The sequence below is a fragment of the Haematobia irritans genome, chromosome 4 (genome assembly GCF_050003625.1).
Source record: "Haematobia irritans isolate KBUSLIRL chromosome 4, ASM5000362v1, whole genome shotgun sequence".
In the NCBI taxonomy this organism is placed as follows: Eukaryota; Metazoa; Arthropoda; class Insecta; order Diptera; family Muscidae; genus Haematobia; species Haematobia irritans.
In genome coordinates, this window is record NC_134400.1 from 82,447,707 (window position 1) to 82,471,859 (window position 24,153).

At 35.1% G+C, this 24,153-nt stretch overlaps 1 protein-coding gene across 1 annotated transcript in view; it reads left to right on the forward strand.

Moving 5' to 3' along the window:
* The window catches only part of ATPsynbetaL (ATP synthase, beta subunit-like), a 48,262-nt gene that overhangs the window by 14,120 nt on the left and 9,989 nt on the right, over window positions 1–24,153 (forward strand). The gene's annotated exons all lie outside the window — the stretch shown is intronic.

Sequence of the window (24,153 nt, forward strand, 5' to 3'; positions counted from 1 at the left end):
AAAGACATCCACTGGGTTGCTAACTTCAGGGCCGAGTGGACGGGTATCGACTGGAGTTATAAATTTGGGAAATGACCAAGAGTTAGGCCCAATTAATCGACCTGTAGACGGGTCGACAGGTGGCGACAATTTGACAAGTCGAACCTTTTCCAAGGTAGCGGCATCAAAAGGAGGTAATCCCTCACGAAAGAGATTCAAGGAACGCAGAAATGCTTTGTTTATCCTAAAGAAGTTAGGATCAGTCGACCCAAGCACGTTGTCGGCTAAACAAAACGATTCCTTAAAATGGGCTCAAGGAATTCTTGAGGCTGGAAAAAGGGAACGATCACCGGATGAGCTGCCATCCTCCAAAAGGGATCAACGATCGTTTGCCTCAGTTGCTAAAGACAGCCTTGTGATGGCTATCATAAATAAAGGAGCATTGGACGGTATGGTTCCAAAGCAAAAATGGGGGGAAATTGAGAATTCTTTGTCTGGCGTCTACTCACAGGTGCTGGAAAAGTTTCCCGGCCCAGATCCTCGACACCAAGAGGCTGGTTTGTATCAAGGACGATTTAAGGTCGTCGCATTTGAGGACCAGAGGTCTATAGAATGTTTTAAAGCTGCTCTGATACTAATTGGTGAAGTTTGGGAAGGAGCTGCTCTAGAGTTAGTCGAGAAGAAAGACATACCGGCTAGACCTAGAGCGTGGATACCTGCAAACCCTTCTGACCCTGAATCTATTTTAAATAGACTGAAACGATGCAATCCAGATCTTCCAACAGCTGATTGGAAGGTTGGCCGTTTGGATGAAGTGGATGGACCATGGCATGCAGTGTTTATATTGAACACTCAGTCTTTGCCACATCTAGCAAAGTCCCAGGGCCGTGTATGTTATGGCTTTCATTATATCCAAATGAAGGTATATAAAAACGATCAGCTAAAGGATTCAGAAATGGACAAGCCTCTGTCTGAATCAGAAGTAAGCGGATCCTCTTGCGAAGTCGAGGGAGATACCAAAGTTAAAGACATGGATAGACACCGTATGCGGTTTCTATTGCCTCAGAACTCACCAAAGTTGAACCTATGGTTATTGCGAGAGTCACCGAGATCTCTGAAGAGAACATTCTTGATGACTCCATTGAAGCGGCTGATGTGACGGTTGTTGAAAATCTCGATGGTCCTACGGATCCTCCAGATAAATCTTCATCATTGTAAGGCTGCATGTGCTGCCTTAAAAGTTCTCCTGATGAAAGGGGACATAGATATAGTTCTTATTCAAGAACCATATGTTTATAGAAACAAACTATGTGAATTAAGTACTCCGGGGTCCAAACTATTGCAGTATACTGGTAATGATGTAATTCGAGCCTGTATAATTGCTAAAAACGAGCTCAACTTGTTTCTGCTTCCTTCAATGTGCAATACAGACACTGTCGTTGCCAGTTTAGAAATAGCCAAATGCAAATACTGGGTATCTTCGGTCTACATGGGACATGACAGGGAGATGCCTCTATATGCCGTTAAGACCTTAGTGGAGGAGTCATTGAAAACAAAGACAAAACTCATTATGGGATGCGAATGCACATCATAGTATATGGGGAAGTAGTGATACTAATGCAAGGGGAGAGTCGCTAATAGAGTTTATTTTGCGTACTAATCTGGTAGTTTGCAACAAGGGAGATGCCCCAACCTTTGTCACTAAAAACAGGCAAGAGGTTTTGGACATCACCTTGGCCTCGCAAGAACTGAATGAAATGATATATGAGTGGCAGGTTTTAAGTGAACACAGCTTCTCAGATCATCGCTACATCAGTTTCAAATTTGATGTTCATATCACCAAGATCATATTTCCGCCAAATGTTAGAAAAGCTGACTGGAATAGGTATAGGGAATCGTTCAATATGATGATACCGGAAATAACAGAGACAAATATGAGAAATGTGCAAGATATCGAACACGCAGTGGAGCGGATTACTAAGGCCTTCAACATCTCACTGAAAGCTGCATGCAAGCCAAGGGGGAAACATCGACCACCATGGTGGTCTACGGAATTAAGTAATATGAGGAAATCCTGCAGGAAGCTCTTTAACAAGGCAAAGTCCACCAGAGCCCCTGAGGACTGGGACGCTTACAAGAAGAATCTGAGAGGATACAAGCGAGAACTGAGAAAGCCTCAGCATAACTCTTGGAATGATTACTGCAGCAGTATTGAGAATACGCCCAAGGCTTCCAGACTACGGAAGGTTCTAGCATCCACCAACTCCGCTCCAGGTTTCATTAAAACATCGGAGGGCAATTGAACAACGTCCAGTGAGGAGACGCTGGAGGTACTATTGGAAACACATTTTCCTGGAAATCAGACGGTTGAACCATGTACTGGCGGTGCCACAGTTGATCAGCGGTCGTTTCCTGTCGAGGAAATTGTATCGGAAACTAGAATAAGATGGGCGCTAAATAGCTTTGGACCATTCAAATCCCCTGGACCTGATGGAATTACTCCGGCGGAGTTACAAGCTGTAACTGACAAAATTATCCCCTGGTTGTCGGTGATATATAAAGGATGTATCAACTTATCATATATCCCAGGAAAGTGGAGGGAAACAAAAGTCGTCTTCATACCTAAAGCGGAAAAAGCCTCTCACTCGAGGGCGAAGGATTTCCGACCAATCAGCTTATCCTCATTCCTACTTAAGACTCTGGAGAGGATGATCGATATTTATCTTAGAACTAGCATCGATTCAAGTTTGTTCTCGAAACGACAGCATGCATACTCGAAGGGCAGGTCTACTGAGACCGCACTACATGAACTAGTCAGCTTTATTGAAAGCTCACTATCGGTCAAAGAATACACAATCGTGGCGTTTCTAGACATCGAAGAGGCGTTCAATAATGTCCATCCGAGCTCGATATTAAATGGACTGACAACTCTGAATGTTGATCCATGTATACTCAGGCTGTTAGACGAACTGCTAATGAAGAGACGTATTTCAGCCACACTAGGACAGGCAAACATACAAAGGTATGTGAACAGAGGCACTCCCCAAGGAGGAGTTCTATCACCTCTTCTTTGGAGTGTTGCTATAAATAGCCTTCTGGTTACTCTAGAAAAAGAAAGGATAAAAGTGGTGGCATACGCAGATGATGTAGCTCTGGCAGTAAGGGGAAAATTCCCATCCACAATCAGAGATATTATTCAGAGGGCCCTCCGGATGACTGAGAAATGGGCGAAAGACAATGGTCTTGGGGTAAATCCTGCAAAGACTTAGCCATGTACTGCAAAGATCGCAAAACTCCCACGGTTAGGCCTATTTCCGTAGGGGGTATTGAAATTCCCTTTGGTGATTGTGCAAAATACCTTGGCGTTATTTTGGACAGGAAGCTGAACTTTAAGCTTAATATCGAAGAAAGGGCGAGGAAGGCAACTGTAGCTTTGTACTCGTGCAAAAAGGCAATAGGAAAAAAGTGGGGACTAAAACCAAAAATTGTGCATTGGCTATACACTGCAGTGGTTAGACCTACAATGCTATATGGTGTTGTAGTCTTGTGGCCGGCACTTCAGAAACCGACTGGTTTAGATAAAGTTCAGCGTATGGCGTGTTTGTGTATTTCAGGCGCATTCAGCAAGACAGGAACAAATTCCCTTAATGTCATGCTGCATCTATTGCCTTTAGACATTTTGGCCAAACAGTCAGCTGCAACAACGGCTGTGCGGTTGCGCGAACTATCGCTGTGGTCGGAAAAAGGTTACGGTCACAGTTCTGTCCTCAAAATAATGCCAGATGTGCCTAACGTAGTGGATTACACTTTGGTGAGTCCACTTTTCGACAAAAAGTTTGAGACTCTAATCCCCAACAGTGAGGCGTGGTGCACACAGACCCCGGGGAATAAAGAATATATAGATTTCTACACTGATGGCTCCAAATTGGATGGACAAGTGGGTTTCGGAGTATATTCTAATGATCTGGAACTTCGAATAGCGAAAAGATTACCTAATCACTGTAGTGTTTTTCAGGCTGAAATATTAGCAATAAGAGAGGTGGCGAATTGGCTGAGAAGTAATGTTCCAAAAAATGTGGGCATTAATATATACTCAGACAGTCAACCTGCAATAAAATCCTTGGAATCTGTGTTCCTCAACTCGAAAACGGCCATCGACTACCTAATATACCTGGCCATAGGAACATACCGGGGAACTGCGAAGCGGATGAGTTGGCAAGGCTAGGGACTACCTTACATATTCCAGGGGAACTAGAATTTGTTGGTATGCCCCTAGCTACCTGCAAGCTCATGCTGCGTGAGAAGGCTGTTATAATGGCAAATGTTCGATGGGAGAATTGCAAGGGTTGTAACGACACCAAGCAAATATGGCCCCATTTCAACTTAAACCGCACGCTAGATATGCTAATGTTCGCGAGACGTCAGATATCACTCCTGATATCTGCTACAACGGGCCGCTGCCTGATAGGCGATTTTGCAAAACCTATTGGCGCGAATTATAATGACTATTGTATGAGCTGTCATGATGCGGAGGAAAAAGAATCAATTAAACACCTCTTGTGTGAGTGTCCTGCATTTTGTGTAAAGCGCAAACAACTTTTAGGAGCATATAGCTTCAGATTACTGGCGGATCTGGAAAACGTTAACTTAAGCAGTCTGCTAATGTTTTTGGAACAATCTGGTTGGTTTAACAAAGAAAAATAATCAAGAAGGTTCAGCGGTTAAAACTAGAAGTGCCCATATGTAATAGGTACTTTTAGTTAATGTGGTATCACAATGGACTAAATAGTCTAAGTGAGCCTGAATCTTAATCGGGCTGCCACTTTAACCTAACCTAACCTATGTTAAGCTCAATGACAAGGGACCTCCTTTTTATAGCCGAGTCCGAACGGCGTTCCACATTCCAGTGAAACTACTTACAGAAGCTTTGAAACCCTCAGAAATGTCACCAGCATTACTGAGGTGGGATAATCCACCGCTGAAAAACTTTTTGGTGTTCGGTCGTAGCAGGAATCCAACCCACGACCTTGTGTATGCAAGGCGGACATGCTAACCATTGCATCACGGTGGCTCCCTTTGATGGTCCTAAATTACCTCTAGATTTCTAATTTCAGACAAATTGGATAAAAACTACAGTTTTTATACGCCAAAGACTCCAATCGGGAGGTCGGTTTATATTGGGACTATATCAAAACTTGGACCGATCATCGAACTTGACCTTCCTGCAAACAAAAGACGAATCTGTGCCAAATTTCAGGACGATGGCGCCATTATTGAAGGGTGTAGCGTGATTACAACAGATGGACATGCTTATATCGTCTTAGAATTTCTCCCTGATCAAGAATATATATACTTTATATAGTCGGAAATAGATATTTCGATGTGTTACAAACGGAATGATAAACTTATTATACCCCCGTCACCATTCTATGGTGGTGGGTATAAAAATTGCAAAGGGATCTTCATAAAAAATAACGAAAAGGCACTATACTCTTTTGAAAAAATTTATTTTCTTTAAAATGAGTTATTAAAGAAAAGTAACCGATAATGGCAGCTTAATGCCTTCCTTATACTAACTTCGCACTAGACAACAAATCCTCGTAAAAGAGGATTTTGGCCGAAATCCTCCTAGATCTCAGTAGATTTGCAATGGGCAAATATCAGCTGGCTCGTAGAGGATTTCAACAAAATCACTTTCAAAATCCCCTATACTGCCTTGTACAACTGTGGTTTAGTACTAAAAATGCGCGTTTTGCAACCCAGCCCCAATTTTCCTTGCAGATGAATGTGTGTGTGCGTGTGCATAGACGGGTTTGTGTTTTATTGATATATTTACAAACAGCTGTTAAATCCTCAAATCTACGAAATCTCGTTATTTTGCCAGTCCGAACACTTAAGATTTGCAAAGAGATTTTGGTTCTAAATAGCGAGATTTCGTGTCCAGTGCGAACGTATTATTAAAGGTAAAAATTAAATTAAGTACAAAATTATTCGTTAATAAAAATTCGTATATTTTAAATGCATTTAAAATGGTGTTAAATGCTAGTAAGAAATAGTTCACGCCTAAAGGCCGGTATGCACCTCTAGCGAAAAATTTCATTCCCATAAGAAATGCATTGCTATTTATGCTAACGAAATTTTCGGTAGCGTTCAATTTCGTAAGCTGGTACGCACCTCTAATGAAAATAGCAGGGTTGTCAAAAGCATATTTTGGCAGCAAACATCTAATTTATTACAATCATTGTGTGTGTAAAAGTTTTAAAAGGTCTGTAAATAATAAACAATTTATTTGAGGAATATTTGGAACATATATTAACAATTTTTAAAAGCGATTAGCTGGTTTAAAATTTGTGTACACAGCCCTGTTTTTTTTTGTTGTAGACTTAAATAAATATTTGCTACCGAAAATTTCGCTAGAGGTGCATACCGGCCTTAAATAAATTTGTGTATATTGTAAAATTATTTATGTTTATACTCGACTTCATGTTCTTCTTTTATTAGAGTTTTTGAATTTCTTCGAAAATTTCAAACTTTTATACCAAAAACCTTTTTTTTTTGTTACAAAATTGCTATTTTTGCAATAAAAAAATAATATTTTATCCAAAAGCTCAGTCCATTTCGTTTATATCAAGAACTGATCTTTTCTGAAGTTTCATTGTAAAAATTTAATATGTAATGTCGAACATCTTTTAGGAATTTTTGGAATATACATATGTTAAAATACATGTAAAAAAATTGGTGTTCGGTCGGAGCAGCGATTGAACCTACGACCCTTTGTATGCAAGACGGACATACTCACCATTGCTCCACGTGGCCAACAAATGTAAATATGTTTCTGTTAAATCATGTTTTGTTTGCATCGGCTCGTGGGCGCTATATAAATATAACTTATAACGATAAATGTATATTGATGAAAATAACAGCTACACGGATGAAAAAGACTGTTTTTCATATGTTTGGCTATAAACATTATATGTTTGGAACACAAATTTTTAAACACAATATTTTTGAGTGCAAGCATATAATGTTCATAAACTAGCATAACATGTTTGGGACATATATGTTAATATGTTAGAACATATTATGTTTGGGACATAAAATGTTTGTAAATATAATATGCTTGAATGCAAACATATATTAATTTAGAAATAGCCTATTAACATATATGTGTTTAGTAGCTTGGAGCGCTATTTAACAGGGAGCGATATTGAATTAAGTTGGTGGTTGTTGCTTGCTATTACAAAATTAACATTTTATTTTTCCTTGGGCAATTGATCAGCTACTTCTTTGATCCTTACAAACTGTGTGGTCCGCTGTTCGAATCCCCGTCCGGCAAAAGGTAAAATTAAAATAAAAAAATCATACAATTGAATAATTTCTTCTACAATGTTTGTATTACAGAAAAAGATGCTAAGAACTAAAAAATCTCGTGGAAGTGAGAAAGATGTGGGGGAATATACAATTGGGCAGAAACAAAATTTTGAGCATTCAGGTCGAAAACCTATGTTGTTAGCACCTATATTACCTGTTTATTTTCATAATTCATTATGATTGTAAATATATAAATAAATAAATAAAATTTTGAGCACAATATTGTTTGGGAGAATTTTTTTTAAGCATATAATATTTTTGGGTGCAAAATGCTTCCAAACATATTATATGTTCACATAATAACATATTGTTTTTTGGAAGACAACATTATTGAATTTGGATGCAAAAATACAAAATGTTTGGAACTTAGACTACCCAAACATATATTGTTTGGACCAATATGCTTTCAAACATATTATATATTGGAAGAGATCAAACATATAAATGTTTGGGCAATACCCAAAAATATATATGCTTGAAGCAAAATATGTTTGGGAGTATATGTTACAGAAGCGATTTTTTGTGAGCGTGTAGTACAGAAAAAGATGCTAAGAACTAAAAAACCTCGTGGAAGTTAAGAAAGATGTGAGGGAATATGCAATTAGGCAGACATATTTTTTTTAGCACAATCTTCTTTGGGAGAAAATTCTTTCAACCATTTAATATGTTTGGGCTCCAAATGCTTTCAAAACTATAATATATTCACATAAAAAACACATAATGTTTCGGCAATATCCTGTAAAATATGTTTGAGGCATATGTTAGAGAAACGATTTTTTTGAGGGTATACCTATGGAAACGGGTATCAGTCATTGGTGCTTATTGTGTTTAAGATTTGGTACGAGACGTTTCTATATACCCTATAACAGCCATACACGCAGAGAAGAAACATGATTGTCACAATCATATTCGAATAGCAAAATAATATTATAAGAGACACTTTTGCGGCGACCCTGTAACTTTTTCACCTGCAACCATGTTTGTTCAGTGAACATGGTTCTAAGAAAAATAAAATTGTCTTCATCTAAAATCTTATTATATTGATAAAAAGAATATAGTTTGAATCAAAAGACAATGGTCACGATCTAAACTATTATGGTATTCGTCAAAAATGATTTTTTTTCCAGTTAAAAGAACATGGTCACAACCTAAAATGTTTCGATCTTTATGAAAAAAAAAACTTTTTTACTTTATTTATTTGTTTTTATTTATTTATAAACTAATTCATTGTTTATTTGTATTTATAATGTCGTGCAAGCAAACATCACATATTTTTACACACTCTACACGCAAAAAAATAATTCTTTCCTCCCAAACGAAATTTTGGACAAACAAAGTTCGTTTCTCATTTGCTTTTCGCTGTAAGGAAGTGTATTTGGAAGAAAAGTATATACTTTTTGTGATAAACGTTTATTCTTTTCCAGGATGTAAAAACAATTTCATAAAGACTAGCTCAAAAAAAAACATTATTTTCTTGCTAATTGCATTGTCCCTCACATCTTTCTCACATCCACGAGGATTTTTAGTTCTTAACACCTTTTCCTGTAATACCAACAATGTAGAAGAAATTATACGATTTTATAAATTTTTAAATTTTTTTTACCTTTCGCCTGGACGGAGAATCGAACCGCGGACCATGCACATTGTAAGCCAACACACTAACCACTGAGCTATGTACCTGTTATGGTCATCAATAGATAAATATCCATATAAGTTATATTTATATAGCATAGCTTGCGGCGCCCACGAACCGAATAAACAAAGTTTATTTAACAGAAACAAACATTTAGTTTGGCACCGTGGAGCAGTGGTAGCTACGTCCGACTCTCATGCCAAGGGTCGTGGGTTCGATCCCTGCTTCGGCCAAAGTTTTTTTTTTGCTTTTGTTTTTTTTTACATATATTCCAGATATATTCGGAAGATTCCGAAAAAATGTTCAACATTACATTGTACTATATTAAATTTTGAACTGTAAAATGTGTCTTATTAAAGACCTACAGTCAGAAAAGAACAGTGTTTGATATAAACGAAATGGACTGTGTTGTTATTTCAAAAATAATTTTTTTTATTGAAAAAATAAAAAATTTGTAACAACGAATTTTTTTGGTGATAAAAGTTTAAAATTTTCGAAGCAATTCAAAAAACTCTAACAAAAGAAAAACGTTTTCGGTACACGTTTTCCAAACGTTTTTTTTCTTTGCGTGTATTTTGGTTCAATTTCAACAATACGTAATCATTCCATATTTACACACAAAAAATATCAATTAATTTGATTGTCAATACAATTAAAATTATGTTTAAATTTGAACTAACAACGTAATTTGTAAATAGAATTACGATTTTAGTCACTTTAGCAACCAATTTTGTTACATCAACAAACATTTTGTTATATCAACAAAAATTTTGTTGAACTTAAAATTTTTCTGTAACAACAATTTATTGTTAGCTCAAAAATTATAATATTATTTTCTGTGTACGTCGTGCCTATCAAATGTAGAAACGCAGGCATCATGTAACTGCATATAAAAATAAGAGAACAAAAACCAGGTAAATTTTTTTCAATTACACTTTCCTTTTTGGTGTTCACATAGAACCACGTGCCACTTCTGAATAAGTAAATTAACACAAAACACAGTAATTCCGTATTCTCCGTCCATTCCAAGAAACAATCAACACACGACTGACGCGCTAAATGAAAATCGTGTGTACCTGCTCAATGTTTTTATAAAATTCTTTTCGCTGCAAAAAAAATTAAAAAATGAAATGGTTACGAAAACAATGTACATGGTTTTTATGACCATGTAATGGTTTTCTCCCTGCAAAAAGCCAAAAAAAAAATTGAATGGCCAGGTACATGACCTTCCCCACCACGCACAGATAAAAGATGTTTGGACTTGGTTGCCGCATCCATTTAATGCTTATTTAGAGTATGTAATTGTCGCGAAAACCATGTATTTTGTCTTTGTAAAAATAATTTTTGAGCGGAGAAAAATATATGTTGGCAATAAGCATTTAAATGGTTCTCAAATGCCGCAAACACGTTCTATTATTTAAATGATAGAATTTGACACCATTATATGGTCAGGAAAATCATGTACCTGTCCATTCATTTTTTTTACTTTTTTGCAGAGAAAAAAGTATTTTTATAGTTTACGTATAGACATGTCTACAACCATTACATGGCCATAAAGACCATGTACATTGTTTTCGTGACCATTTATTTTTTTAATTTTTTTGCAGCGACAAGAATTTTATAAAAACATTGAGCAGGTACACACGATTTTCATTTTGCGCGTCAGTCGTGTGTTGATTGTTTCTTGGAATGGACGGAGAATACGGAATTATTGTGTTTTGTGTTAATTTATTTATTCAGAAATGGCACGTGGTTTTATGTGAATACAAACAAGTATATACGGCCGTAAGTTCGGCCAGGCCGAAGCTTATGTACCCTCCATCATGGATTGCGTAGAAACTTCTTCTAAACACTGCCATCCACAATCGAATTACTTAAGTTGCGGTAACGCTTGCCGATGGCAAGGTATCTTAAAACCTCCTAACACCATCTTCTAAATTGTATGTAAGTCCATACGTGGTATATATTAAATCAAAAAAGATCGATCCAATACGTATATAATTCAGTTTGATAAAGTAGACATAAAATTTTGACAAAATTTTCTACAGAAATAAAATTTTAACAAAATTTTCTATAGAAATAAAATTTTCACAAAATTTTCTATAGAAATAAAAATTTTGACAAAATATTCTATAGAAAGAAAATTTTGACAAAAATTTCTACAGAAATAAAATTTTAACAAAATTTTCTATAGAAATAAACTTTTGACAAAATTTTCTATAGAAATAAAATCTTGGTAGATTATTTGTGGCTCGAGTAGCAACCATGATTATGAACCGAATGAAATTTGAACAAAATTTTCTATAGAAATAAAATTTTGACAAAATTATCTATAGAAATAAAATTTTGACAAAATTTTCTATAGAAATAAAATTTTGACAATGATGAAAATTTTATTATGAACCGAATAAAATTTTACCAAAATTTTCTCTAGAAATAAAATTTTGACAAAATTTTCTATAGAAATAAAATTTTGACAAAATTTTCTATAGAAATAAAATTTTGACAAAATTTTCTATAGAAATAAAATTTTGGTAGATTATTTTTGGCTCTAGTGGCAACCATGATTATGAACCGATATGGACCAATTTTTGTGTGATTGGACCAATTTTGGTATGGTTGTTAGCGACCATATACTAACACCACGTTCCTAATTTGAACCGGATCGTATGAATTTTGCTCCTCCAAGAGGCTCCGGAGGTCAAATCTGGAGAACGTTTTATATGGGGGCTATATATAATTATGGACCGATATGGACCAATTCTGGCACGGTTGTTAAAGGTCATATACTAACACCATGTTCCAAATTACAACCGGCTTGGATGAAATTTGCTTCTCTTGGAGACTTCGCAAGCCAAATCTGGGGATCGGTTTATATGGGGGCTATATATAATTATGAACCGATGTGGACCAATTTTTGCATGGTTGTTAGAGACCATATACCAACATCATGTACCAAATTTCAGCCGGATCGGATGAAATTTTCTTCTCTTTGAGGCTCCGCAAGCCAAATCTGGGGATCGGTTTATATGGGGGCTATATATAATTATAGACCGATGTGGACCAATTTTTGCATGGTTCTTAGAGACCATATACCAACACCATGTACCAAATTTCAGCCGGATCGGATGAAATTTGCTTCTCTTTTAGGCTCCGCAAGCCAAATCTGGGGATCGGTTTATATGGGGGCTATATATAATTATGGACCGATGTGGACCAATTTGTTGTTAGAGACCATATACCAACACCATGTACCAAATTTCAGCAGGATCGGATGAAATTTGCTTCTCTTTGAGGCTCCGCAAGCCAAATCTGGGGATCGGTTTATATGGGGGCTATATATAATTATGGGCCAATTTTTGCATGGTTGTTAGAGACCATATACCAACACCATGTACCAAATTTCAGTCGGATCGGATGAAATATGCTTATTTTAGAGGCTCCACAAGCCAAATCTGAGGGTCCCTTTATATGGGGGCTATACGTAAAAGTGAACCGATATGGCCCATTTTCAATACCATCCGACCTACATCGATAACAACTACTTGTGCCAAGTTTCAAGTCGAGAGTTTGTTTCGTTCGGAAGTTAGCGTGATTTCAACAGACGGACGGACGGACGGACGGACGGACATGCTTAGATCGACTCAGAATTTCACCACGACCCAGAATATATATACTTTATGGGGTCTTAGAGCAATATTTCGATGTGTTACAAACGGAATGACAAAGTTAATATACCCCCATCCTATGATGGAGGGTATAAAAAGGAAAGTGTAATTGAAAATAATGTACCTGGGTTTTGTTCTGCATTTTTATATATGGTATAATTTATTTTTATTTGCAGTCACATGATGTCTGCGTTTGTACATTTGATGGGCACGAAGTAAATATGGAATGATTACTTATTGTTGAAATTGAACCAAACTAGAGTGTGTAAAAATATGTGATGTTTGCTTGCACGATATTATAAATACAAATAAACAATGAATTAGTTTATAAATAAATAAAAACAAATAAATAAAATTGATTTTGTGTTTTCTTTTCTCCACCATGGATTGCGTAGAAACTTCTACTGAAAACTGTCATCCACAATCGAATTACTTGGGTTGCGGTAACACTTGCCGATGGCAACTTCCTAACACCGTAATATATACCACATAGTCCATACACACAAAAAAATTTTTTCTGATTCAATCACGAAATTAATTGATCCAATTAATTTTTTAATTGAAATGTCTTCAATCACGAAAATGATAGTATCAATCACAGTTTTAATTGGGCATAGAAAAAATTCTTGATTAAAAAATTAATTGATTTCATTGCCATATTTCAATTAATTTTTTAATTGATTCAATTAAAAATTTAATTGATGTTGATTGCAAAACTCAATTAATTTATTAATTAAAAAAGGTAACTATTTTCAATTAAATTCTGAATTGGCTAAGAATTTTTATTTGGATTAACAATTGATTGTTTGAAAAAAAAAATTAATTAAAAATTTTAAAAAATGTTCATCATCATCATAAACTGACTTAGTCTTCCGAATTTGATTAAAAGTTAATTGTATCAATTAACTTTTTAATTAAAAATTTTAAAATTTTCAATCATTGACTTAATTAACTTAATGTTTCTATCTTGATTAAAAAGTTAATTGTACCAATTAATTTATTAATTGAAAAAAATTTCAAATTCAATTAACTTTTTAATTGGAAATATTTTGGTGATATTTTTTTCTGTGTACGTGGTATATATTAAACTAAAAAGGCCGATTAAATGCGTATATAATTAAGTTTAAAGTTTCTATAGAAATAAAATTTTGACAACATTTTCTATAGAAGTAAAATTTGGAAAAAATTTTCTATAGAAATAAAATGTGAAAAAAATTTTCTATAGGAATAAAATTTTGACAAAATTTTCTATAGAAATAAAATTTTGACAAAATTTTCTATAGAAATAAAATTTTTACAAAATTTTCTATATAAATAATATTTTTACAAAATTTTCTAAGAAATAAAATTTTGACAAAATTTTCTATAGAAATAACATTTTTACAAAATTTTCTATATAAATAATATTTTGACAAAATTTTCTATAGAAATAAAATTTTGACAAAATTTTCTATAGAAATAACATTTTGACAATGTTTTCCATAAAAATAAAATTTTGGTAGATTATTTTTGGCTCGAGTGGCAACCATGAATATGAACCGATATGGACCAAGTTTTGTATGATTGGGGATCGGCTATATATAACTATAGACCGATATGGACCAATTTTGGCATGGATAGTAGCGGCCTTATACTAACACCACGTTGCAAATTTCAACCGGATCGGATGAATTTTGCTCCTCCAAGAGGCTCCGGAGATCAAATCTGGGGAACGGTTTATATGGGGGCTATATATAATTATGGACCGATATGGACCAATTCTTGCGTGTTTGTATCATATTCTAACACCATGTTCCAAATTTCAACCGGATCGGATGAATTTTGCTCCTCTAAGAGGCTCCGGAGGACAAATCTGGGAATCGATTTATATGGGGGCTATGGACCGATATGGACCAATTTTTGCATGGTCATTAGAGAACATATACTAACACCATGTACCAAATTTCAGCCGGATCGAATGAAATTTGCTTCTCTTTGAAGCTCCGCAAGCCAAATCTGGGGATCGGTTTATATGGGGGCTATATATAATTATGGACTGATGTGGACGAATTTTTGCGTGGTTGTTAGAGACCATATACCAACACCATGTACCAAATTTCAGCCGGATCGAATGAAATATGCTTCTCTTAGAGGCTCCGCAAGCCAAATTTGGGGGTCCGTTTATATGGGGGCTATACGTAAAAGTGGACCGAAGTGGACCAATTTTTGCATGGTTGTTAGAGATTATATACTAACACCATGTACCAAATTTCAGCCGGATCGGATGAAATTTGCTTCTCTTAGAGGATTCGCAAGCCAAATTTGGGGGTCCGTTTATATGGGGGCTATACGTAAAAGTGGACAGATATGGCCCATTTGCAATACCATCCGACCTACATCAATAACAACTACTTGTGCCAAGTTTCAAGTCGATAGCTTGTTTCGTTCGGAAGTTAACGTGATTTCAACAGACGGACGGATGGACGGGCGGACGGACATGCTTAGATCGACTCAGAATTTCACCGCGACCCAGAATATATATACTTTATGGGGTCTTAGAGCAATATTTCGATGTGTTACAAACGGAATGACAAAGTTATTATACCCCCCATCCTATGGTGGAGGGTATAAGAAAGGTACTTATAAATCCAGAATCTGATCTTATCTTCATAGGTAAAATCTTTAAATTTATCTTCGGGAATCGTACTGGTTGAACTGATCTGCTAGGGAAAATATCTATCATCAAACCTTCCAGAAATTTTCAATGGAAACTAAAACGAAAATTTCAGCCGGATCCGATTAAATTTTGGTTCTCTTAGAGGCTCCGCAAGCCAAATCGGGGGATCGGTTTATATGGGGGCTATATGTAGTTATGGACCGATATGGACCAATTTTTGCATGGTTGGTAGAGACCATATACTAACACCATGAAGCAAATTTCATCCGATCCGGATTCGCAAGCCAAATTTGGTGGTCCGTTTATATGGGGGCTATACGTAAAAGTGGACCGATATGGCCCATTTGCAATACCATCCGACCTACATCAATAACAACTACTTGTGCCAAGTTTCAAGTCGATAGCTTGTTTCGTTCGGAAGTTAGCGTGATTTCAACAGACGGGCGGACGGACATGCTTAGATCGACTCAGAATTTCACCGCGACCCAGAATATATATACTTTATGGGGTCTTAGAGCAATATTTCGATGTGTTTCAAACGGAATGACATAGTTATTATACCCCCCATCCTATGGTGGAGGGTATAAGAAAGGTACTTATAAATCCAGAATCTGATCTAATCTTCATAGGTAAAATCTTTAAATTTATCTTCGGGAATCGTACTGGTTGAACTGATCTGCTAGGGAAAATATCTATCATCAAACCCCCCAGAAATTTTCAAAGGAAACTAGAATATTTCATTCATGGTTTTGGGTATTTAAGATTCGGCCCGACCGAACTTAGTGCTGTATATATTTGTTAAATGATAATTTGATAGGAGCTATTTTTGTGGCGACCATGTAACATTTTGTTTGAACTAAAAGAAAATGGTCACGATTTAAAATGTTATGATCTTCATGAAAAATCTTTTTTGTCGGCGAAAAAGGACGCCATTTGAGAAAAGAAAACACAAAAGTAACTTCATTAATTTATATTTAGTTATTTATTAAATAATTCTTTGTCGTGCAAGTAAACATCACATATTGTCCAACACTCTATTTTGGTTAAATTTTGGTCAAATGTATAAAAGCATACATCATGTAACTGCAAATAAAAATAAATGATACATTATAGGAAGATATAGATCAAAAACGAACAAAAACAAGTGTATACGGCCGTAAGTTCGGCCAGGCCTTATGTACCCTCCACCATGGATTGCGTAGAAACTCCTACTGAAGACTGTCATCCACAATCGAATTACTTGGGTTGCGGTAATACTTGCCGTTGGCAAGGTATCTTAAAACTTCCTAACACCGTCTTCTAAATTACAAGGTAGTCCATACGTAGTATATATTAAACTAAAAAAAGCCGATTAAATACGTATATAATTAAGTTTAAAGTTTCTATAGAAATAAAAATTTTGACAAAATAAACTTTTGACAACATTTTCTATGGAAGTAAAATTTGGAAAAAATTTTCTATAGAAATAAAATTTTTACAAAATTTTCTATAGAAATAAAATTTTGACAAAATTTTCTATAGAAATAACATTTTGACAATGTTTTCCATAAAAATAAGATTTTGGTAGATTATTTTTGGCTCGAGTGGCAACCATGAATATGAACCGATATGGACCAATTTTTGTGTGATTGTGGATCGGCTATATATAACTATAGACCGATATGGACCAATTTTTGCATGGATGTTAGAGACCATATACAAACACCATGTACCAAATTTCAGCCGGATCGGATGAAATTTGCTTCTCTTAGAGCGATCGCAAGCCAAATTTGGGGGTCCGTTTATATGGGGCTATACGTAAAAGTGGGCCGATATGGACCATGTTTGGGTATTGCCCACACATTTATATTTTTGATTTCTTCTAACATATAATATGTTTGAAAGCATATTGGCCTAAGCAATATAATGTTTGAGCAGTCCAAGTCCCAAACATTTTGTATTTTTCCATCCAAATTCAATAATGTTGTCTTCCTAAAATCTATATGTTTTTGGATATTGCCGAGACATTATTTTTGGATATTGGCGAAACATTATTATGATTGTTTTATGTCAACATATAATATGTTTGGAAGCATTTTGAGCCCAAAAATATTATATGCTTAGAATGCTGCTTAGATATGCTTTCTCCCAAAGAAGTTTGTGCTCAAAAAAATTTTCTTGCCTAATTGTAAATATATTCCCTCACATCTTTCTCACTTCCACGAGGTAAGCAAACACACTGTCCACTGGGCTACGTAGCTGTTATTGTCATCGATAGACAATTATCGTTATAAGATATATTTATATAGCATAGCTTGCGGCGCCCACGAAACGATGCAAACATAACATTGTTTAACAGAAACATACATGTCCGCCTTGCATGTTGAGGGTCGTGGGTTCAATCCCTGCTCCGACCGAACATCAGTTTTTTTTACTTATATTTTTACATATATACCAAAAATTCCGAAAAGATGTTCGACATTACATATTACTATATTAAATTTGTAAATGAAACTTCGAAATGTGGGTTATTAAAGATTTACAGTCAGAAAAGAACAGTGCTTGATATAAACGAAATTGACTGAGTTTTTGGAACAAATATTGTTTTTTTATTGCAAAAATAAAAATTTTGTAACAAAAAAACATTTTTGGTATAAAAGTTTGAAATTTTCGATGAAATCCAAAAACTCTTACAAAAGAAGAACGTGAAATCAAGTATATATATATATATATACAAATATTTTTCCATCGAATCCTAGAGTTAACAATAACCATTCAAAAGCACATTATATTTAAATTCTTAACAATAGTTTTACAATCAATTTATAAATTTTTAAGGAGTGAACAATTTTTTGCTACACACCATTTTAATTGCAGTCAAAATTTATCTTTATTATACCCTCCACCATAGGATGGGGGGTATATTAACTTTGTCATTTCGTTTGTAACACATCGAAATATTGATCGGACCACTTTTACGTATAGCCCCCATATAAACCGATGCTCAGATTTGGCTTGCGGAGCCTCTTGGAGGAGCACAAATCAACCGATCTGGTTGAAGTTTAGTACATGTTGTTAGTATATGGTCTCTCACAACCATGCAAAAATTGGTTCATATCGGTCCATAATTACATATATATAGCCCCCATATAAACCGATCCCCAGATTTGGCTTGCGGAGCCCCTAAGAGAAGCAAATTTCATCCGATTCGGTTGAAATTTGGTACGTGGTGTTAGTATATGGTATCTGACAACCATGCAGCAATTGATCCATATCGGTCCATTATTATATGTAGCCCCCATATAAACCGATCCCCAGATTTGACCTCCGGAGCGCCTTGGAAGAGCAAAATTCACCCGATCCGGTTAGTATATGGTCTCTAACAACCATGCAAAAATTGGTCCATACCGGTCTTAAACCCATCCCCAGATTTGACCACCGGAGCTATTGGAGGAGCAAAATTCATCCCGGTTGAAATTTGGTGCATTGCACTAGTATATGAACGCTAACAACCATGCCAAAATTGGTCCATATCGGTCTATAGTTATATATAGCCGATCCCCAAAAATAATCTACCAAAATTTTATTTCTACAGAAAATTTTGTCAAAATTTTTTTACTATAGAAAATTTTGTCAAAATTTTATTTTTATAGAAAATTTTGTCAAGATTTTATTTCTATTGAAAATTTTGTCAAAATTTTATTTCTATAGAAAATTTTGTCAAAATTTTATTTCTATAGAAAATTTTGTCAAAATTTTATTTCTATAGAAAATTTTATCAATATTTTATTTTTATAGAAAATTTTGTCAAAATTTTATTTGTATAGAAAATTTTGTCAAACTGAATTATATACGTATTTATTCGGCCTTTTTTTGCTTAATATATACCCCGTATGGGCTAATTTACAATTGAGAAGACGGTGTTAAGAAGTTTTAACATACCTCGCCACCGGCAAGTGTTACCGCAATCCAAGTAATTCGATTGTGGATAACAGTCTTTAGTACAAGTTTCTATGCAATCCATGGTGGAGGGCAGGGATCCGGAGCGGAGCGGAGCGGAGCAAGCCCTTTTTTGCCGGAGCGGGAGCGGCATTTCTAAAATCCGGAGCGGAGCGGGAGCGGAGCGGGAGCGGAGCGGGAGCGGAGCGGTTTCCAAATGAAAAACCGCTCCGCTCCGAATAAAATATTACTTGAATGAAATGTGTAACTTTGAAATTACACTGTGTAGGTAATTTCAAATTTAGCTAGTACTTAGCGTAGTGTGAGTAAACGTTTAAAATGTACGATATGTATTTTTGTACGTACGTACATTGGGGAAAACACAACGTGTTTTTTTAGTAATTGTTTTCAAAAACGGCAAATGTCAAAACATATCTCTAGTATGTGTTGTAAAAGTAACAACAGTACTTTCGATCAATTTCATCCCGTATTACTACAAAGATGTTTGTAATGAGCGTCAAATAAATGCAATTAAACGATCTTATTTATATTTAATTTTTTAGTTTTCTACACTGAAAAAAATATTGTCGTGAAGTCAAAGATTCCATGTCCTTAGAATAAGAATGCAAATTTTGCTTAACATGGAAGACACATTTCTCTAAAATAAAGTTTTTTTTCTTGTCCAAAAGGCAATAAACTTTTGAATGAAGTTGTAATGTCCTTATAATTAAGTGATTTTACTTAAAAATGTGTATCATAACATGAAAGATAAAATTTTTGAGGTAAGGTCAACGTGACTTTAATAATTAAGAAAAATTCTTTAAAATTAATAAAATTGTCTTTAAATTTGTTTCCTTTTTGCATCTTGCCTACAAAGCAAAAAATCGTTAAAAAATAAGACATGTTTTTCAACACTTTATTTCAAAGACGCTTTTTACTTGAAACATAGCATAATTTCTACTGGAAGTCGAGTCTTAATATGGAAAAAAAAAATAACTCGTTAACTCGTTTTTAAAGGATTTTGATAACAACTGACGAAAAAAATCTAAAAAAATTAAAAATTAACATTTGCTTCCTAGAAGCAATTACATAACCCCCACATTTAAAAGAGAATTACGTCTTTAAAGTATCCTTAATTGTATTCTCCGCTTCTTTGGCTCGGAATTAATACCCAAACTGTTAAAGTAAAGACAAAATCTTTGGAACCGGGCATGCCTTTTTTCAGAGTAAGGACATTCATATTTACTTTACTATTGTACTGTATCCTAGCATTCTCTTATTTCTGATATTAGTTCTCGAAAATTTAATTAAAATTATGGATAGTTTCAATTTTGGTTGAAAAATGTGCGCATATAGATTTATTATACAATAAAGGGGAAAAGGCGAAATTAGGTAACACTAGATCTGAGTAAGAATATTCGTAGGTATACCACGGACTGATGTCGATGGAGGTTGTTGCAAACATAAACACACACACATTACAAATATAACAAAACCTCTTCTCTACGTCTGTTGCAAAACAAAAAAAAAACTTTCGGAGAGTAGTTACTTCTACTCTGTGTATAGACTTTCAATTCCAATCAGCGTTGCCGTTTTGGTCCGATCGGACCAAAATTGGTCCAAAAGATTTCTAATTTTTAAATTTGGTCCGATGGTCAGACCAAACAGAATTTGGTCCATTTTGGTCCATTTTCATAAATTTGGTTTCTATCACATATTAAATAGTAGATGGCGCACCGCAAAGAATATTGTCGGGAGGCCAAATATTTCACATGCTTAAAATACGAATACGAATTTTGCTTAGAATAGAAGACGTATTTCTCTGAAAAAAAGTTTTTCCTTGTCTAAGTGATTCGACATAAAAATGTGTATCCTAACATGAATGCAAATTTCGTTTTAATGAAGTCAAAATGGATTTAATATTTCTTAAAAAATCTTCAAAATTAATAAAATATTTCAACACATTGTTTTAAAGTCATTATACCCTAAACCACATAGTGGTTAGGGTATAATAAGTTTGATCTGCCAAAAAATGTGCCTACAAGAAATATTGATTTTAGACCCCATAGGTTAGGTTAGGTTATGTGGCAGCCCGATGTATCAGGCTCACTTAGACTATTCAGTCCATTGTGATACCGCAGTGGTGAACTTCTCTCTTATCACTGAGTGCTGCCCGATTCCATGTTAAGCTCAATGAGACCCCATAAAATTATACCGATCGACTCAGAATCACCTCCTGAGTCGATCTAGCGCTTGGTGTCCGTCCGTCCATCCGCCCGTCTGTCCACGTATTTCTTGTTCACAGGATTTCGGTCGCAGTTATTAACCGATTTTGATGAAATTTGGTACAGGGAGTTTTTTTGGGCACAAGGACGAACGTTATTGAATTTGGAAGAAATCGGATCAAATTTAGATATAGCTCCCATATATATGTATTGCCCGATTTCGACAAATGGGGTCACGTTGCACTTTTTTTACTAGCCGATCGTCGTCAAATTTAGCACAAAATAATCTTCTGTATCACCTCAGATTTAGATATAGGTCCCATATATATGTATCGCTCGATTTTGTCAAATTAGGTCATAAAAGCCTTATTTATCAACTGATCTTACTCAAAGTTGGCGAAATGTAATCTTCTATAGCACTAACTATATGTGCAAAAAATCATCGAAATCGGTTCAAATTTAGCTATAGCTCCCATATATGTACCGCCCGATTTTTCTAAATAAAATAAAACTCAATTGAACAAATAATACAATGTTTGTACTACACTGGTAGAAAAACGTTTCGTACTATTAACGAACGGGCGTCGTTGATTATTTTTCGTTAATATTACGAAATGTTTCGTTATAAGAACGAAAGTGATCGTTAATACAACGAAATCAATCGTTAAAAGACAATTTTGTGTTTTGGTTTTTCGTTATATTAATGAAACACGTTTCGTTAATATTACGAATATTAACTTTGTAATTTTTTCAAGAATTAGAATAAACATTTTTCCAAGATGGAATTATTATAATCATTTCCACATAGAGAGTAACTTTTGGAAACTTTTAGCCTTTAAAATAGTCGTTTTATATACTCCGAAACTGGAATTGAAAATTTCATTTGTAAAACGAAAGCGATCGTTAATATAATGATATGGATCGTTAAAAAATAAATTTTAAATTGTCATATTTCGTCATATTAATGAAATATGTTCATTAATAGTACGAATGGGAGTTTGAGTATTTCTGCCTCTCTATCTAAACCGTCTCTCCATACTCTCTCTCTAATACGTCTGTAGCGTCTATGTAATTTGTACATACCCATGTAAGCATGGCAATAAGCACATGTTTGCGTGTGCGTCTTGAAAAACAAACGGTAAAAAGTTCAACAGAAAACTTGTCTGATGGGCAAACCTTAACAACATTTACGTTCTTTTCGCTGAAGAGTGCACAGGCTCATTACAGTTTCGTTGTGAATAATAAACATAGATGGTGGGTGAGTTAAATTGGTGTTTTTTGTATATTCGCAAGAAATTTAGTATAAATTTTTAATCTTTAGTGAAAATGCCCCGGGGGAAGTGAACTTTCAGATGAAGAAGGCGTAACAATTGCAAAAAAATTGGATAAATGGACACGGCGATACGATTATCATTTGGTCTAAGAAATACATAAAGGGCTTTTTTTCTTAAGTGAAAGTCACAATATATGATTATTAAATTACTTAATTTATCAATAAATATTATTTCCTAGTGTATATAAATCATATTTCAAAGATCTTAACAAAAAATAATACACTACCAATGACTACATTCATATGCAATAATTGGTAGGGTTTCATTAATATAACGTTTGTGTTCATTTATACAACGTTCGCCTTTCATTCATACAATGAAAAAACTGGGTTCATACAATGAATTATTTTCGTTCATACAACGTATAAGCTGCATCCATACAATGAATACATTTTATTCATACAACGAATAATATTCGTTAATACAACGAAAAGGCTACGTAATAGCAACGTAATTATTCGTTAATACTACGAAATGTATTCCATAAATGGTTTCGTAAATATAACGTAAAATTACGTTGTTCTAACGAAATGCTACGTTGGCTGACTTTTAATGAAGAATTTCGTTAATACAACGTAGAAATTCATCGTATTAACGAAACTTTTTCTACCAGTGTATAATTTTCTCGAAGAGGAGCGGAGCGTGGAGCGGAGCGGAGCGATTTTTTTTCTCGGAGCGGTTTTTTTTTCTCCGGAGCGGGAGCGGAGCGGAGCGAAAAAAATGGACCGCTCCGGATCCCTGGTGGAGGGTACATAAGATTCGGCCTGGCCGAACTTACGGCCGTATATACTTGTTCATTTTGCTGTACCAACTCTAAAAAGAGAATAGTGCCTTTTCGTTATTTTTTATGAAAATCCCTTTATAACTTTTATATTTTACACTGTTTTTTTATACCCTCCACCATAGGATGGGGGTATATTAACTTTGTCATTCCGTTTGTAACACATCGAAATATTGCTCTAAGACCCCATAAAGTATATATATTCTGGGTCGTGGTGAAATTCTGAGTCGATCTAAGCATGTCCGTCCGTCTGTCCGGCTGTCCGTCCGTCTGTGGAAATCACGCTAACTTCCGAACGAAACTAGCTATCGACTTGAAACTTGGCACAAGTAGTTGTTATTGATGTAGGTCGGATGGTATTGAAAATGGGCCATATCGGCCCACGTTTACGTATAGCCCCCATATAAACCGATCCCCAAATTTGGCTTGCGGAGCCTTCCGGAGCAGCAAAATTCATCCGATCCGGTTGAAATTTGGTACGTGGTCTAAGTATACGGTCTCTAACAACCATGCAAAAATTGGTCCATATCGGTCCATAATTATATATAGCCCCCATATAAACCGATCCCCAGATTTGACCTCCGGAGC